General features: G+C 48.2%; 1 pseudogene; it reads right to left on the bottom strand.

The window, feature by feature from the left end:
- Positions 1 to 9,424: 9,424 nt before the first annotated feature.
- On the bottom strand, positions 9,425 to 16,516 carry LOC119292858 (annotated as a pseudogene).
- Between the last annotated feature and the right edge of the window lie 2,549 nt (positions 16,517 to 19,065).

Genomic DNA, 19,065 nt, shown 5'->3' with positions numbered 1-19,065 from the left:
GAGGTTTTGGCCCTCGCAAAAGCCAATTCCCTGGGGCTGATTTTTCTGTCAGAAACTCGTCATGCCTCAAGTAAGATGGAGAAACTGAAGTGGAGATTGCAAATGAAAGGTTTTGCTGGTGTGTCAAGCGAAGGTCTAAGTGGGGGCTAGCGCTGTATTGGGATGAAAATGTGCAAGTAACGGTGCTGGACTCTTGTGCACGTTATATTGATGTGAGAATTGTGGATGGAGCTAATGACAAGACTTGGAGAACTACCTTTGTGTATGGAGAACCACGGGTGGACCACCGTCATCGTAGGTGGAGTGCTCTTTCAAATCTCCATGCGGTGTCGTCAGATCCGTGGCTAGTATGTGGGGACTTCAATGAGGCAATGTGGCAACATGAACACTTTTCACGGTCGCAACGATCTGAAAATCAAATGCTGCTTTTCCGTGATTGTTTGGAGATTTGCGAGCTCATGGACTTGGGCTTCTCAGGAACCCCGTTTACTTATGACAACGGGCAAATGGGAGATCGGAATGTGCGGGTAAGACTGGACAGGGCATGCGCCGACGAGGCACTGCGGGATTTGTTCCCGTTTGCGCAGGTCACACACATTGCTACTTCATGTTCAGACCATGTCCCGCTGATGATTAGGCTTGCACATGAGGAGCCTAGGCGGACAAAGATAAGCCCGCGATATGAGATTATGTGGGAGAGGCATCCTGGACTTGGAGAGGTGATTGCTGAATCTTGGCGTAAGAGTAAACCGCAAGGTCACCTTGGTGCTGTACGGGACACTATGAAAGAGATGATGAATAAGCTACGGGCTTGGAGCAAGGAGAAGTTTGGGCATGTGATTACGAAGATTGAAAAGCTTCGGGCTGAGTTGGCGGATATGCAACTTCATGGCGCAGCTAGAGACACCATACGTCAAAAAATGTACAAGCTGGATGAGCTTTTGTATCGGGAGGAGATGCTCTGGCTGCAGCGGTCACAAATCACGTGGCTTAAGGAGGGGGACAGAAATACCTCTTACCTTCACCGGCGAGCAGTATGGCGGGCACGGCGGAACCATATCCAGCGCCTACGGCGAGACGACGGGACGTGGTGCTCAGTCCCCACCGATATGGAGTTGATGGCCACGTAGTACTTTAAGGAAGTGTTTACTAAGGACCCAACCCTGGCTCCGGATTCAGTCCTTGAGCATATATTGCCCAAAGTATCCCAACAGATGAATGACACTCTATGTGCACCTTTTTCCGAGGAGGAGGTGGCCAATGCGCTGTTCTAGATAGGTCCACTGAAGGCACCAGGCACAGACGGCTTCCCGGCTAGATACTATCAACGCAACTGAGGGGTCATGAAGGATGAAATCACGGCGGCGGTGTTGGAGTTCTTCAAATCAGGAGTCGTGCCAGAGGGTGTGAATGATACTGCCATTGTGCTGATCCCAAAGGTGCCTTTCCCTAAAGTTCTTAAGGACTTTCGGCCAATAAGTTTGTGCAATGTGATTTACAAAATTGTGTCCAAGTGTTTGGTGAATCGTCTTCGACCTCTCTTGGCAGACCTCATATCCGAGAACCAAAGTGCCTTCATTCCAGGGAGGTTGATTTTCGATAACTCTATCATAGCTTTTGAATGCATCCATCACATCCAGTCCATTAAGCACAATAGTCCTGCAGCATGTGCTTTCAAGCTTGATCTGTCAAAGGCCTATGACCGCGTGGATTGGGATTTTTTTCGAGAAGGCCCTAGTGAAGTGGGGTTTTTCTGGCATTTTGATAGGATGGATTATGGCATGCATTAAGTCGGTAAAATATTCAGTGAAGCTCAACGGGAAATTACTTGAGGTGTTTTCCCCGTCGTGGGGCTTGCGACAAGGTGATCCATTGTCTCCTTTTCTTTTCCTTTTTGTCGCCGATGCTCTGTCTGCTCTTATCTCCAAGTCTGTTGCGGATGGTGACTTGCGGGGTGTGAGTATTTGTCGGGGTGCACCAATCATATCCCACTTGCTTTTTGCGGACGACACAATGTTGCTCTTTGAGGCGTCTGGCCAGCAAGCTAGCATTGTCAAGGGTTTGTTGAACACTTATACTGCAGCAACGGGTCAACTTATCAACCCTGAGAAGTGTTCCATCCTGTTTTCGGACAATTGTGATGCGGCGGTGGCGGATGAGGTGAAGGGCCTTTTGGATATAACTCAGCAGGTGTTTGATCCAAAATATTTGGGGTTGCCGGTTCCTGAGGGAAGAATGCATAAAGAAAGGTTTGAAACACTACAGGAGCGCCTGCGGAAGCGATTAATAGACTGGAGCGAACAATATATGTCTGTGGGTAATAAGGAAATCCTCGTCAAGGCGGTCGCGCAGGCCATTCCTACGTATGTTATGAGCGTCTTCAAATTGCCAGCTTCTGTGTGTGATGAGTTAACACGGATGACGTGACAGTACTGGTGGGGAGTGGAGAAGGGAAAAAGGAAGATGGCATGGCTAAGCTGGGAAAAAATGATGCTCCCCAAGGCTATGGGAGGCATGGGTTTCCGTGATATGCGAGCTTTTAACCAGGCCCTGCTTGCAAAGCAGGCTTGGCGTTTGCTGGACTGCCCTCAAAGCTTATGCGCAAGATTACTCAGAGCTAGATATTTCCCCCACGAAAATCTCCTAGACACGGTGTTCCCTGCTACTTCTTCTGCAGTATGGAAAGGAATTGTCCATGGTCTTGAGCTTGTGAAGAAAGGGATCATTTGGCGTGTGGGGGATGGTTCGTTAATCAAAACATGGAGAGATGCCTGGATTCCACGAGGCCATAATCTACGTCCGGTCACGCCCAAAGGAAATTGCCGCCTACATTGGGTAGCAGACTTATTGATGAGCATGGTGCTTGGAAGGAGCAGCTCCTGCGGGAACACTTTTGGGATCTGGATGTATGTGAGATTTTGAAAATACGCACCTCACCGAGAAACGGGCAAGACTTCCTAGCTTGGTTCCCAGAAAGGAACGGACAGTTCACGGTCCGTAGTGCCTACCGTTTGGCCACGCTAGGCAAGGTCCAAGACATGGTGGGAGCGTCCAGTACTCACCCAACCGGACAAAGGCTTGTTTGGAAATGTATTTGGAATGCTAGAGTGCCGCTAAAAATGAAAATCTTAGCCTGGAAGGTAGTCTCTGGGACTCTGGCTACTAATGTATGCAAGAAATATCGGCACGTTTCAAAGAGAGATTTTTGTTCATTATGTGCCAAGGAAGAAGATACTAGTTTCCATGCGCTCGTTGCATGTGATTATGCTCAAGAGGTTTGGGCACAAATGAGGGCGGTATGGAAACTACCCCGGCAGGAAGAGCTGCTAGACACGGGGAAAGACTGGTTGCTAAACGTCCTTGCAAATTGTGATGATTTCATGAAGGACTGTGTGATCATGTTGTTGTGGCGTCTACGGTCGCTCCGAAACGATTTAATGCATGGGACGGAGGTGCCACCGATTCCGTCGACGGTGTTATATTTACAGAGCTACATGCAATCGTTGGACCTGGCCAGGAGATTCTCAACGGACGAAATCATCAAGGGCAAAATGCCTATGGTGCAGGAGCAACGTCTGGTCGCGAAGGTGGTTTCGCAGGCCCCTCCATGGCCGCCTCCTCCGTCGGGCCAAGCTTCTTTATCAGTAGATGGATCCTTCTCCCAGGCGGATGGGTCAGCTGCAGCAGGTATGGTACTACAGAGGCATGATGGAAGTGTTATCTTTGCTGCTTATCGATACATCTTCAACTGCAATGACGCACTCGAGGCGGAACTACATGCACTAATGCAGGGCATGGCGATAGCGATCCAGCATTGTGAGCATGCCATCATCGTCCAGTCTGACTCATCGACAGCTCTTTCCGCATTATCTGGTACTAGCTTAACTAGATCGGCCTATGGGCATCTTGTTAATGAGATTCGTCATCTTATGGTAGAACTTTTATTCCTATGAAAATTAGCCGTATGCAAAATAGGGTAGCAGATCGTCTGGCTACGTACAGTCGTACGGAACATACTACTGTTGTATGGCTGGGTCGAGGACCACCGTGTGTGGAGGAACTTTTGCCTCTCGATTGTAACCCTATGCTTGTGGAATAAAACTCTATTACCATCAAAAAAAAGTGAGCTAGATGTACTGAGGCTGGCTATTCTCGTAGAAAAATTGACGCATTGTGGTTAACGGGCCTGGAGCCTGCACGAAGCCCATCAAGCAAGTAACTAGGTGCTTGGAGCTCCTACACGCAGCACGTTGCGCACGATTGCCGCACGCCGCATAGGGGACAGCGCCCGATTGGGCTAGCCCGTTTAGGTGGTGTTTGGTTCTTAGGCTATCCCTCGGTGGGTGGGATAGGGATAGCCAGATTTCCGAAGGATACCATACGTTTGGAAGGAAGGATGCGATGGCTGGGGATAATCCAATTTAGGGAATATTCGACCGAAAAGTTTTTTTTTGAAAGCAAGCAAAGCTTTATAGATTAACGGTGTGTAGGCAGATCGCCCAACACATGAGCAGCCACTAAGGGCGGTACATCATTCTCCCAGTGCATACATATCTCAGCTAAACACATACGGCCGATTTGGCCCAACTCATGTGCTACCTTGTTCTCGCTCCGGTTGCATGCTCGTACACTATGTTTAGCAAACCAGAGTTTTAACTGTAGCTTGATATCTTCAAGAATGACAGCATACGGCGAGGAATCGATCTTCCGAACATCAAGCGCTTCCACCAGCAGTTGACTATCAGTCTCAAAGGTAGCCCGAACTACGCCGATGTCAGCAGCAAGGGCGATCGCTCCAGCCATAGCCTGAACTTCCGCTCCAAAGGCATCCGTTGTCTGCTGATAGCCGCGAGAAACTGGCGGACGAGGGCAGCCACCCCGCCCGCGTCGAAGCGTTTTCCTCTTTCACCTCCCCACATGCAAAGATACATGTCTCTATTCTGACCCCTCCCCACGACAGCGGAAGGCAACGACGGGGAATGGAAGCACCGTGGAGCCGGAGAACGAAGGCGCCAGCGGAGGGTTATGTCGGTGCTCAAGCGCCGTGGTGCCGGCAGCTCGCTGTGGCCTCCACTTTTCCCTCTTTCATTTCTCTGCAAACTTTCATGGACAGTGTAGCTTGATCCCAGTTTCTTCCCGATCTGAAGCATATTTCCATTTCTCTGCAGCTAGCACGGAGGAGCACCGAGCCAACGAATAGAATCAGCAATGCAGTCCCGATCTGATGTGTGCGTGTGTTTGATGCTGGTGTTCCCCTTTGATGTCCTTTTGATAGCACTTAGATAAATATAAGCCTACACTACTGCAGCCTCTGCAAAACGCTAATGGATGGGCAGAATAATTGTAATGAACTGATTGAACAAAGTGTGTCATTACAAGAATCTATCCACTTCTCATCCTTCCGGCCAAACAACAAAAAATGGCTATCCAACACAACCAATCCCATACAACCAAACAACCAAACGTGATTATCCCTAACCAGGTGGCTGGGGATATCACCAGCCAGCCCAACTTCGCCCTTGAACCAAACGCCCCCTTACAGGCAAGCTCGACGTTGTATCGCCCGGGTCGTTGTGGCGCAACTGTGCATTATAAAAATGCCCAAAAAAGTTGAGCACCCCCTTGTGATCGAATTTGGGACCTCTAGCCGCCGAATTGTTGTTGCTAGCCATTGGAGCTCATGGGCGCTGGTGATTGTGAACACCACGAAATATTAAAAGAAATATCTCCTGCGACAGATCAAAAAAATTTAGAACTTTTTTGAACATTTCTTCATTTTTTTTGCTTTTTTTTAAGTCTGAATGGTTTTTGTAAACTGAACGAATTTTGAAAATCAAAACAATTTTTGAACATTTCAACAATATTAAATTTGTGAACAAACTTTAAAAACACCGATATTTTCAAAATATTGAACATTATTTAAAAACGCGAACATTTTTTGAAAATCTGAAGAAATTTAGACAGTATGACAATTTTTGAAATTCTAGGCATTTAAAATTATGAATTTTAAAAACATAAAAAATTGTAAAGAGGAAAACTTTTTAAAAAATCTGAGCTATTTTTTAAAATGTGAATAATTTTTGAAATTTATGAACAATTTCAAATATCTGAACATTTTCTAAAATTTGTCAACAGATTTTTGAAGACATGATTTTTTTTAAATGCTAACGTGTTCTGAAAATCTAAATAAAATTTGAAAGTGGAACATTTTTTTGAAATTATGAATTTAAAGAAAAGAAGAAACAGAAAAACAACAGAAAAGAAAAATAAGAAAAATCAAAATCAAAACAAAACAAAAATAGAAAAATAAAGAAAAAATAATTGTTTAGGAACATTCTAGAAGGTTCCCAGAACCGGTCATGAACCTTCAGAAGGTTCACAAAACTGGTGTCTCGCATGCCTAGTAGGTGGGCCTCATTCTATCTATCAGGTATGCGTATGGTCGACTATTTGCCAGAAAATGCGAGAAATAGGAAATTCCCTGCAGCACCGCCACAACCAGCCTCCTTCCATATTTTCCTTAACCGTCGATGTCGACGACGCACTCGTCTGGTCAACCTACATCCATCACCTGGAGATGAAAAAAATCTGCAACCGGTGTCACCTCCTCTCCCATCCCCATTACCGACGACAAACATGGAGTGACTCGCAGTTCAATTTTGCCAGACAAGGAGGTGCAGTTTACCATTAGGGCGTGGCGTCCTCCGTCGCCTGAATCCTTCATCGTCAACCACACCTCTACCTCCAGTCCCTACTCCACCATTGCGATGGTGATGACGACGTTGATGGTTCACATCGGCCATGTAAAGCATGCCCTTCTCTCAAATTTCACCATCCCCAACATACTCTTGGCTTAAGGGCACTCTTGGTGGGCAACATCTGCATAGTTCTCTTATCCTCTCTTGCTGAACATGGGACTTGTCCTCTAACCCGACAGTCACCAGTCCGGCACCACAAATCCCCCTCCTCATTAAGGCCTGGACCCGGACAATTCTCGATCCATGTAGATAGTGCCTAGTACTCTAACCTGACAGTGCAGCCAATTGCTGGTTAGTTGAGTATTACTACCTCCATCCTGGTTTATTGGTCTTTTTCGTATTTTGTGCCTACTTCGTCCACAAATTTAGCTAACAAAATTTTAATGCATGTCACCAAAAATTATATAATTGGATTTGTATTTGAACATATTTTTGATAATATAATTTTTGCTATGTATAAGTTATATTTTATTAGTTGAAATCATGGTCAAAATATGACCCTGAATACTAGGGGGCTAATAAGTTAGGACGGAGGTAGGAGTTATTTACAGAGAAAAGATCATGTTTCTCTTCTTCATGTAAACCCGTTCAATTTTTGCTGCCAAAACTTTAATGCTTAGATATTACTCACAGAAAAAATGACAATTCAAGGCCTACATTGAGAGCATCCAGAACATATGTATTACTTTTTCCCTTCTCCTGTAGTTATTTGCAAATGGACAACATATCTTTATATGTCTGAAAGCTTAGTCATACCTTCTGTTTGTTCTATTTACTTTTAAAGAATAACAGTTTTTACATATTACTAATACTGACAACAAGAATGCTTGGGAATGACTTGAATTTCATAGTATTATAAGTACATATCTTCTTCAACGGGTAAATATATATGATGGCTACAATGGCATGTTAAAGTTACAGTAATTCAGATTATAACATGTTGTGTTCTTACTATTGTTCCTATACAAAGCAAATTTGGAAATAATGTGGAAGTCTTGCATTGGTAGTCTCAGGATGCAAATCGCTAAAATCTTCATGCAATACATGCAACTCGGAAATTGTCAAGGCTTTGCGGTTTTGGTGTTCAAGGCTTCTTCGCAGTTTTGGTGTCAAAATTTCAAGACAACATACAATGATCCTCTTTCAATATAGGAATAACACTTCTTACTCCCATGTTTGCTGAGTGTTGAAATTATTAAATTCTAGTGCATTATTATTTTCAATAATTCCTAGGGAAAATCCCAGGGTCCCATATGGCCCATTCATGCATGACAAGGGGGTGTGAAATTTAGTCCCGCCACTCTAGTGGAGGGTCTAGCAGACCAACTTATAAGTTGCAACATGCTTAATCATACAACCGAAACAGAAAGTGATGCACAATGTGCATTTGCCAACTGACATGTTTCAGGTTCACGTGGTTAAGGTAGAACAACCTGAAGGGGCGGGCGGACCCACATAAGATGAAACTCTTCGATTGCCAGATGACACACAAAAGATGAAACTCTTCGATTGCTGGATATCGCCCCTGAGGTGGTTTATGGATCTAACTTATTTGGGCGTGACATCCCAGATGAAATGGCCTCGCCGTCGGTTACCCCGCTTGCTTTCGCTACACGCGGACCATATCCTTTGGGTCCAACCAAACATAAAGGTCCTAAGGATCGATGGCTACTCATCCATGGACGACAAGGTGGAGTAGGTGGACGCTGATTCGATTTTTAATCATGACTATCTCATGTCTACTCCAGCTGGTTGCCAGGAGGGTGTATTATTTGAGATGCCTCCAGATAATTACATTCACAAGCAACGACCCTCCCTACCAGTGTTGACTCCGAATACACTGTGCAATGTGGCCGGAGATGTGTTAAAAGGTGAGTAGGTGATATTGTGGGCCCAGTACTAAGCAGGATGCTACTAACAAGAAAGATTTATGGGGCACTGAGAAACCGGTTTAGAAGACGAAGGTCAAATTAACAAATCCTCGGGATCTAACCAAAGCAGAGGCTCGTCCTCCTCATCCTCCACTGCGGCTCGTCCATATTCCTCGTGAACCCATCATACCGAGGAATTTTTACGATATCCTCCCGAAAGAAGTGAAGATTCTACATGACAATATTCCCGCTTGGGAGAAGGTGGCTCTTTCGTGTCGAGATGAAGACCATCCATTTTTCATGGTGCAGATGCCACCGTGTGTCCGTGTCTAGACTTCGTGAATGTTTTCCCCATGAAATTTTTTTATCTGGATTACGAAAACATTTCAAAATGTTCAGCTTTTTCAGGCTCAGCCCAACTCCGCCTATGATGTCTCAACATAATCGGTCATCCCAAGCCCGGTTAATGGAGTAGGGAATTGTGACAAGCTTGGCAAGCCAATGTCAAAACTCAGCCACTCTTATGAAGATGAAACCCAGAAAAACATCATTGGGACATAACCCTCTTAGCGACGCGCCATATCGAAACCCTGGTGTAGTGTCAAATGGGCAACGGTTGGGCAGTCACCCCCTTAGTGGCGCGTCGTATCTTGATCTTGATACGGTGACAAGTGAGTAAGGATCGAGTCGTCACATCCTTAATTAATGGTGCACTACATCGACGCTGGGTGATTAAGGTGGAGGATTGAAAATGCAAAAGGGTAGCATGAATCTTGAAGCAATGTACCATGACCTTCACTGTTCAGGACGTCCAGCTGGCCGTGGCAATGCATTCTGGCGAGCTGTATAAGTACGCCAGGCAAACACCACCGCTGCCCCAATGATGGCTACAATAACTATCTTCATCACCAGTGACAACTTCGACAGCCACTGCCACAGCCGCACCGACAGCGCCGGAGCCTCCGCGGTCTTCTTCTCTTTCGGAGAAACATCCTCCTTCCTTTCAATCGGAGAAGGAGCCTCCGACGGCGGCGCCTTGGCGGTCTTGAACGTCAGCCGTCCGGCACCAACACTAGTGCAGAACCGGACAATAGCACCGGTTCGTAAGGCCCTTTAGTGCCGGTTCCATAACCGGCACTAAAGTGTGGGCACTAAAGCCCCCCCTCCCTCTTAGTACCGGTTCAGCACGAACCGGTGCTAAAGGGCAACCACGTTGCACGAGCCAGCTCCGGAGGCCTGGAGCCCTTTAGTACCGGTTGGTAAGACCAACCGATACTATAAGGTTTGGGGGGTTTTTAGTTTTATGATTTCTTTTTCATTTGATTTTGTGTTTCCATTTTAATTCTTTTTCGTTTGCTGGTATTTTACGATACTACAGATTGTACACGTTATGCATATATATATATATATATAGAATTTCTAGTAGAACCAATCATGCATATATATATATCATCAATGTCTCACAAACCACCATATTAATTAATTCACACATATACACATGTATAGCTATATACAATTTCTCCTACATGTGCATGTTGCCTTCAGAACCAGTGACATTAGCCTAATTGGTGCCTTCAGAGCACGATGACAATTGGAAGTGGTTTTCATGGGGGCAGTAGCGGGTAATAGTATTCTCTCTTCGGATTTATGACCTGGTCGAACAAAAATCCCGCTATTTCCTCTTGAAGTGCTTCTACGCGCTCCGTTTCTAGGAGCTTCTCCCGCACCTCTCTGAACTGTTAAGAAGGAGATCAATATGCATGTGTATTAGTTGTGTGACTAGATATCGATAATGGTGTAAAAATTGTGAATAGTGTTCTGACAAGCGTACTCATTCCTGTCTTTGAGATCTGCTCCTTTTGGACGCCATCATGCGAATGTTCTCGCAAACGCAGAATGCACAAAGATCAGTCCCCTGCGCCTGCTTCAAGGCCTTTACGAGAACGGAATTTGATCAGATAATAATTAATCAATCATGATAATTAAAGAGATGGCAGCTAGCTAGCTAGCTAGTACTACTTAATTACTTACCTTGGGTTGAAACCATTTAAGCTTTTTTTTCCATTCGCCTTCCGTGATGCTGATGAACCTTGCCCAAGCCCTGTTCGCCGACAAAGAAAATGAATAAAGGGGTTATTAAATAGTTCATATCATGAAATGGCGAACTAAATAGACCGAGATATATAGTTAATAATGATTGAAATTACCTGTTGACTATCCCAAACAAGATGTTATAGTCAGTATTTTCTTTGAGTAGTGAGTCCAGTATTTCAACTGTTCCGGCGTCAACTTTAATGATACACAAGATCCAGTGAAATCTGCATGCACATACGTTTGCATGTCTTAATTAAACGGGCATATGTAAGCAAAAACATGTAGCTAGCTAGTAGGCAAAAACAGAGAATTTGTAGTACAAGACAGTGTGACTCACTGGAAGTTGTAAGGAAGTAGTATATCTTCATTGTATTTGAGGCGCTTCAAAAACTCTAGCATGTTGTCCTCTACATCCTTTTGATGATGTGGATTTATTAACCATGTGTATTCATTAACGGTGTTTGGGTCAATGAACCCAATGCCAAAGTGTCCACCTTTCTCATTTCATACATCTTCATCCTGCATAATACCACAGAAAAGAATATAGTAAGGATAATTACAGGTAATGATTGATCAAAAGGATCACTACAGCTAGCTTGAGACTTAAATTATAGAAAGAAATCACTTACAGACAATAGCAACTGGCGATAGATTTGTCGAGTGCGTCTTGATTGTATAACTGAAACAGTTCAGAATACTCAACGAACAGAGCTTTCTCATGAAAGTAATGCTCCTCCTTGACATTCACCATGAGGGACAATCGATCTGAAATCTTGGTAATGTTCATGTACCATTGATGCAATTCCTACATTCTCGTTGGGAGGTTCTTGACCTTGTCTGGCTCGACCAAAGGTTGGCCCCGGACATATTTCCGTTTTATTTCATCCTCTCTAAGCACAGGCATGGGCTCGATCTCGAGGAGTTGTCCAACAGTGATGTTGAGAACTTCAGCCTGCATTATATGGTCCTTGGTTATTATCACATTGTCCACCTCGGGAACGTAAACTGTTTGCCCACAATAATATTGGGCGCGCGTACTATCACGTGTTGTTGGTAAGAAGATTTACTTCTCTTCTTTGGTAAGAGCGTAGCTTGCATGACCCTGATGTATGTCGTCTTCTCCGTGCATACGTTGCTGGTCCTCCCGTGCCTCAGATGTATCTTTTGTCTTCCCATACACACCCAAGAAGCCAAGCAGGGTCACGCAAAGATTCTTCGTCACGTGCATCACGTCGATTGCGGAGCGGACCTCTAGGTCTTTCCAATATGGCAGGTCCCAAAATATACATTTCTTCTTCGACATGGGTGCGCGTCCGTCAGCATCCTTCAGAACAGGTTGTCCGCCAGGACCCTTTCCAAATATCACCTTCAAATCCTTGACCATATCATGTAGATCAGCACCACTACGGTGGCGAGGCTTCGTCCGGTGATCCGCCTCACCTTTGAAATGATTGCCTTTCTTTCTTGCGGGATGCCTGCTCGGAAGAAATCGACGATGTCCCAGGTACACATTCTTCTTACAACTATTCAAATATATACTGTCGGTATCATCCAAACAGTGTGTGCATCCGCGGTATCCCTTGTTTGTCTGTCCTGAAAGGTTCCTGAGAGCAGGCCAATCATTGATGGTCACAAACAGCAACGCCTTTAGGTCAAATTCTTCCCCCATGTGCTCATCCCACGCACGTACACCTGTTCCATTCCATAGTTGTAAGAGTTCTTCAACTAATGGCCTTAGGTACACATCAATGTCGTTGCCGGGTTGCTTAGGGCCTTGGATGAGCACTGGCATCATAATGAACTTCCGCTTCATGCACAACCAAGGAGGAAGGTTATACAAACATAGAGTCACAGGCTAGGTGCTATGGTTGCTGCTCTGCTCCCCAAAAGGATTAATGTCATCTGCGCTTAGACCAAACCATACGCTCCTTGCGTCATCTGCAAACTCCTTCCCGTACTTTCTTTCGATTTTTCTCCACTGCGACCCGTCAGCGGGTACTCTCAACTTTCCGTCTTTTTTACGGTCTTAGCTGTGCCATCGCATCACCTTGGCATGCTCTTTGTTTTGGAACAAATGTTTCAACCTGGTATTATAGGAGAATACCACATCACCTTGGCAGGAATCTTCTTCCTGGGGCGCTCACCCTCGACATCACCAGGGTCATCGCGGCTGATCTTATAGCGCAATGCACCACATACCGGGCAAGCGTTTAAATCCTCGTACTCACCGCGGTAGAGGATGCAATCATTAGGGCATGCATGTATCTTCTGCACCTCTAACCCTAGAGGGCAGACAGTCTTCTTTGCTTCGTACGTACTCTCGGGCAATTCGTTGTCCTTTGGAAGCATATCCTTTATCATTACCAGCAACTTTCCAAATCCCTTGTTAGATACATCATTCTCTGCCTTCCATTGCAGCAATTCCAGTGTGGTGCCCAGCTTTTTCTTGTCACCTACGCAATTCGGGTACAACATTTTTTTGTGATCCTCTAACATGCGCTACAACTTCTTCTTCTCCAAATCACTTGCGCAGTTTCTCTTTGCATCGGCAATGGCCCGACCTAGATCATCAACAGGCTCATCTGATGCCTCTTCTTCAGCTTATTCCCGCATTGCCGGCTCAGCTTCTTCCTGCATTACCGGCTCAGCTTCTTCCCCCATTGTTGTATCATCGTATTCAGGGAACCCATGGCCAGGATAGCTGTCGTCGTCCTCTTCTTCTTCATTGTCTTCCATCATAACCCCTCTTTCTCCGTGCTTGGTCCAAACATTATAGTGGGGCATGAAACCGGACTCAAACAGGTGGACGTGAATGGTTCTTGACGTAGAGTAATTGCGACCATTCTTACAGCCAGCACATGGACAAGGCATAAAACCATCCGCCCGCTTGTTTGCCTCAGCCGCAAGCAGAAAAGTATGCACGCCCTCAACGAACTGGGGAGAGCATCAGTCATCGTACATCCATTGCCGGCTCATCTTCATTACACAACACCGAATAGACCAAATTAATACAAGTTCATACATAAAGTTCATACAACACTTAAATGCAACAAACAAATAACTATCTAGCTAAAGCATTTAAATGCAACAACAAATGTGATAAAGATCGCAACTAAGGTAACAATTGATCCAACAGCATAATGATACCAAGCCTCACTATCGATGGCATATTTTCTAATCTTTCTAATCTTCAAGCGCATTTTCTCCATCTTGATCTTGTGATCATCGACGACATCGGCAACATGCAACTCCAATTCCATCTTCTCCCCCTCAATTCTTTTCAATTTTTATTTCAAGTACTCGTTTTCTCTTTCAACTAAATTTAACCTCTCGACAATAGGGTCGGTTGGAATTTTCGGTTCACATACCTCCTAGATAAAAATATCTATGTCAACTTGATGGGCATAATTTGTCATAAACACGAAATGCAAAAAATAGTTTTAAAAGAGAATATACCACATCCGAATCATAACAAGGACGAGGGCTGACGGGGACGGATATCAAAACCATGGCACTATGTATAACAAACAACGTACGGGTAAGATAATTATTATACGAGTAACTATATATCCAAATCACACAAACATCAATTTTTTATATAAAATTTTATGAACAAGAGGCTCACCACAAGGTGGTGCCGGCGACGGGACGGTGCGGGCGATCGACGGTGGTTACGACGGAGATTTAGAAGGCACTAAGTAAACCACACCTACATATGCAAACTAAGTGTTGTTTTGACCTCAAATTGCATATAAATCAAATACTACCACATATAATTCCTCCCAAATTACTAAAACCCACAATTAATCACTATATAAACCAATGCAAGAGCTAATCTAGCAATGAGAGATGAAAGGACAAAGTTGCTAACCTTGGTGATCATTTGAATGGATGGGGGCCTGCAAATCTTGACAAATTTGGGGCAAATTTTGTGATGAACTCGAGAGGAAGAAGGGAAGAACAGAGGAGAGGGAGAGGGGAAAGGGGAAAGGGGGAAGAACAGAGTGCGGGTGGACGAAGGGTTTATATAGGACGACCTTTAGTACCGGTTCGTGCCACGAACCGGTACTAAAGGTGCTGGAAGGGCCCCACTCTGACAACATCCTGCCACCACTTTCTTTAGTGCCGGTTCGTGGCACGAACCAGTGCTAAAGGTTTGCCACGAACCGGTACTAAAGAGATCCTCCCGTCTAGCCGTTGGAACCGGCACTAATGGACACATTAGTGCCGGTTCTATTACAAACCGGGACTAATGTGTCTCACATTTGACCCTTTTTTTACTAGTGCAATGTCGTAGATCATGTTCCTGCCCGTCTGCAGCAGGCTTCCCAGGACCGATCCGCCCCTCGACGGCAGTATGGTCAGGCACACTAGCCCTCCGGCGGCGCCATCCTTGAAGAAGTAGTTCTCCGGCCTGAGCTCCATCGTCGTTTCCACGCCGTCAAACACCAACGTCAGCCTTGGGACCTTCACGTTAACAAAGGACGCCGACAAGTAGCACAGGTGCTCGAGGTCCTGCCTGTCGAATGGACTCACCCCCTGCGAATGGATCCTGGTCACCAGTGCCCACCTCACCATGCTGTAAGCGGCCTCCTCGAGGTACGTCACGGGCACCGTCGTGCTCAGGAACACCCCGCCAAAGCCGTCTGCGGTCCGCCTGGAGCTCGAACGCTCCCACCGGGATGCTGCTCAGGGCCTTGCCGTCGACCTGGATGCCGGTGAGCCTGACGTAGTACATGTCGGTGTACATGGTGCTTCTGAGTAGCGGCGTGGAGCGGCTGCCACTGGTCCGCGGCACGGCGTCGTCGCCCAGACGGATGACGGTCTCGGAGCTGTCGGAGTCGTCGGTCGCGAGGAAGTAGGAGAACCTTGAGAGGTTGAGCTGCGACACGAGGGAGAGGGGCCCTCTGCCAAAGCCGATGACGCTGGACGCACCGGCAAGGGAGAGGTCGACCATGCTCACGGCGCTGCAGCCCAGCACCATGCCGGGTACAGACGTGTTCCCGAAGGTGAAGGTGTCGGTGACCAGGTAGCCGGACGTGTAGGCGGTGGCGTCGCTGCCGTACGTGGCGACGTGATGGGCGAATAAGCCATGGCGACGAGCCGGGCACGTCAAGTGCGGGTATGGGCGCGCGCTGGACTTGCCGGGAGCGTCGGGTCCGAAGAGTAGGGCGTGTGTGTGTGCGTGCGTTGGGTGCACGAGCGTGTCCGTGCACCAGGGTAGCGTGTTGGGTCTGTTGGCGTGCCATTGGCGGCCTGATCGGGCGTGAGCCGTTGGGGCTGGCCGTGTGACGCGGGCGTCGGGGCTCGGTGTGGGCGCGGACAAAGCACGGAGAGCGCGGGCGAAATCAGGGGCGAGTGGAGGCGTGGGTGTGTGCCCAGTGCGCCGACTCGGGGTATAAAGCCGCGGGTGATCGTTGTAATAGATGACTTGGTCGAGTTCGTGCTCGAGGAAACAAGGGGGCGTTCGAGCACCAGAAAAACTACCGTGTCCACCACTTGTCTGATCTTCTTCCTCCTCCTTTCTCTGATCGAGCCACGGCAGGCGACAGTGAGCTGAGTGAGAGAGAGAGAGAGGAGAGTTAGGGCTAGGCAGTGGCGGTTCCAACAATTGGCATCATAGCCTTGTGCAGACCAGGGCGCGCCGGCGATGTCGATCGTCCGGAACACCGGCGGAGCGGGCGGTGCGTTGCCGCCGCAGGTGCAGTTGCTCACCGGAGAGAATTACACGGCCTGGTCGATCAAGGTGGAGGCAAACCTTGATGCGGCCGGGCTGTGGGGGGCGGTGGTCATGCCGGCAGCCGCGGCGGCCGCTGTGATCGCGAAGAAGGACAAGCCGACGAGGGTGTACCTGCTCGGCGCACTCGCGGAGGACCTGCCGCTGCAGGTGGCGGCGAAGAAAACTGCCGCGGAGGTGTGGGCGAGCCTGAAGGCGAGGTTTGTGGGCGCTGACCGCGTGCGCGCGGCGCGGCTGGGCACGCTCCGGGGGGAGTTTGAGCTCCTGCCCATGACAGAGAGCGAGACCTTGGATGCGTTTGCCGGCAGGCTCGGTGGCATGGCGGCGCGCTACGCGGCGCTGGGCTCGACGCTGGAGAACTCGGCGATGGTGAAGAAGCTCTTGGACTCGGTGCTGGATCGCCTGTACGCCGCCGTCGCCGGAATGGAGCAGTTCTGCGGCCTGGACTCGCTGTTGTTCGAGGACGTGCTGGGCCGCCTGAAGGCGTTCGACGAGCGGCTTCGACGTAGCGGGCAGGCGGGCGGCGAGCGCACGGACAGGCAGCTGATGTACACGGCGGCGCGGTGGCGAACTCGGGAACGGCGTCAGGGAGGTGCGCGGGACGACGATGACGACGACGGCGCGGCGAGCACGGCATCAGGCGGTAGGGACAATCGTCGTGGCAAGTGCTACAAGTGCGGCGTCAGAGGGCACTTCAAAAGGGAGTGCCCCCTGCTGCGGAAGGAGCTGGCGGCGGGGCGAGCACTGCTGGTGGACGGCGACGTCGAGGACGCCGAGCTGCTCTGAGCCGCGGCTTAGGGCGTGAATGATGGGCGAATAAGCCACGGCGACGAGCCGGGCACGTCAAGTGTGGTATGGGCGCGCGCTGGACTTGCTGGGAGCGTCGGGTCCAAGGAGTGGGGTGTGCGTGTGTGCGTGCGTTGGGTGCACGGGCGTGTCCGTGCATCAGGGTAGCGTGTTGGGTCTGTTGGCGTGCCGTTGGCGGCCTGATCGGGCGCGAGCCGTTGGTGCTGGTCGTGAACGTGGGCGTCGGGGCTCAGCGTGGGCGCGGTCAGAGCACGGAGAGCGCGGGCGAAATCAGGGGCGAGTGGAGGCGTGGGTGCATGCCCAGTGCGCCGGCTCGGGGTATAAAGCCGCGGGGTGATCGTTGTAACAGATGACTTGGTCGAGTTCGTGCTCGAGGAAACGAGGGGGCGTTCGAGCGCCAGAAAAACTACCGTGTCCACCACTTGTCTGATCTTCCTCCTCCTTTCTCTGATCGAGCCACGGCAGGCGACAGTGAGCTGAGTGAGAGAGAGAGAGAGAGGAGAGCTAGGGCTAAGGCAGTGGCGGTTCCAACACGACGTAGCTGCAGCCGTCGCTGTCGAGGATGCAGGTCCGGCTAAGCACGCGCTGGCACGCCGGGCTGGCGCAGGGGAGCCACGAGAAGGAGCCTCCCCCAGACTCTCTGGGCTGCAGGTTGGTGGGCGTCTGCACGCATTGCGTCCAGACGAGCTGGGAGGAGATGTCCATGACGCCGGAGATGGTCCGCGTCCCGACGGCGAGGTCGAAGACGATGAGGCCGGCGGTCTCGACCGCCGCACTGCCCAGCTGAGCCTGCGGCTGCGCGTCTTGGCCCGCCGGCACCGGGACGTCGCCGCTCTCGTCCTTTGGCTATTGCCGGAAGATGTCCGTCACGCCCTCGGCGGCGCGGTTCTGCAAGAAATCCCTGACGACCTTGGTGATGAGTGGCCTGGCGCGGTTCATGTAACGAAGCAGGAGGACGTGCGCCTGCGACGAGGCGGGCGCGGGGAGAAGGAGAAGGGACGTGGATTTTTAGAACATCTACACCCGGGCCCTGCTATCCTGGGTGTCCAATATTGCTTTAAGATCTGTGCAACACAACTAACTTTTTATATGAAATTTTCTCTTTTTTGTTTCTCTCGCATAGAACATGTCTTGAACTTTAAACCTTTGCAGCATGGCAAAGTTTTCTATCTAGAATCTAGGATAAATCGCTCAGATTTTTTTGTCAAACATAAATATACAAATTATGATTTTCTAATGTAGAAAATCATAATTTGTATATTTATGTTTGACAAAAAAATCTGAGCTAGAAAATCATAATTTGTATATTTATGTTTGACAAAAAAATCTGAGCGATTTATCCTAGATTCTAGATAGAAGGCTTTGCCATGCTGCAAAGGTTTAAACTTCAAAACATGTTTTATGTGAGAGAAACAAAAAAGAAAAATTTGTTTGCACGAATCGCGATGCATAGAATGGATGGCTAGATAGGGAGGGCCTGGGTGCAGGTGTTCTATTATATGTTTTCGGAAGGAGAAGCTGGAGAGCAACTATAGCCGCCGTCACGGCCACTCCGCTTGGTCTTGGTCTTTGGCGACCCATACCCATTTTCGAGCTCCTAGCTAGCTACGTTAGTTGTTCTTGCAGCTTCCACCATTTATAGACATGGAAACCTTCAATTCTTGTGTGTTGATTAGATAGCTTTGTGGCGCCAAGACGGAGGCCCTTCATTTCTTGAAATAAAAAAACCTCGATCTGAACATTTGGTTGTTGCATGGTGTGAGTTTGTGGCCTTCCAAACAGACCCAGGCAGCTGCTA

Source organism: Triticum dicoccoides, chromosome 4B, assembly GCF_002162155.2.
Source record: "Triticum dicoccoides isolate Atlit2015 ecotype Zavitan chromosome 4B, WEW_v2.0, whole genome shotgun sequence".
Classification (NCBI taxonomy): Eukaryota; Viridiplantae; Streptophyta; class Magnoliopsida; order Poales; family Poaceae; genus Triticum; species Triticum dicoccoides.
This window is presented reverse-complemented; position numbering and strand designations above follow the sequence as displayed.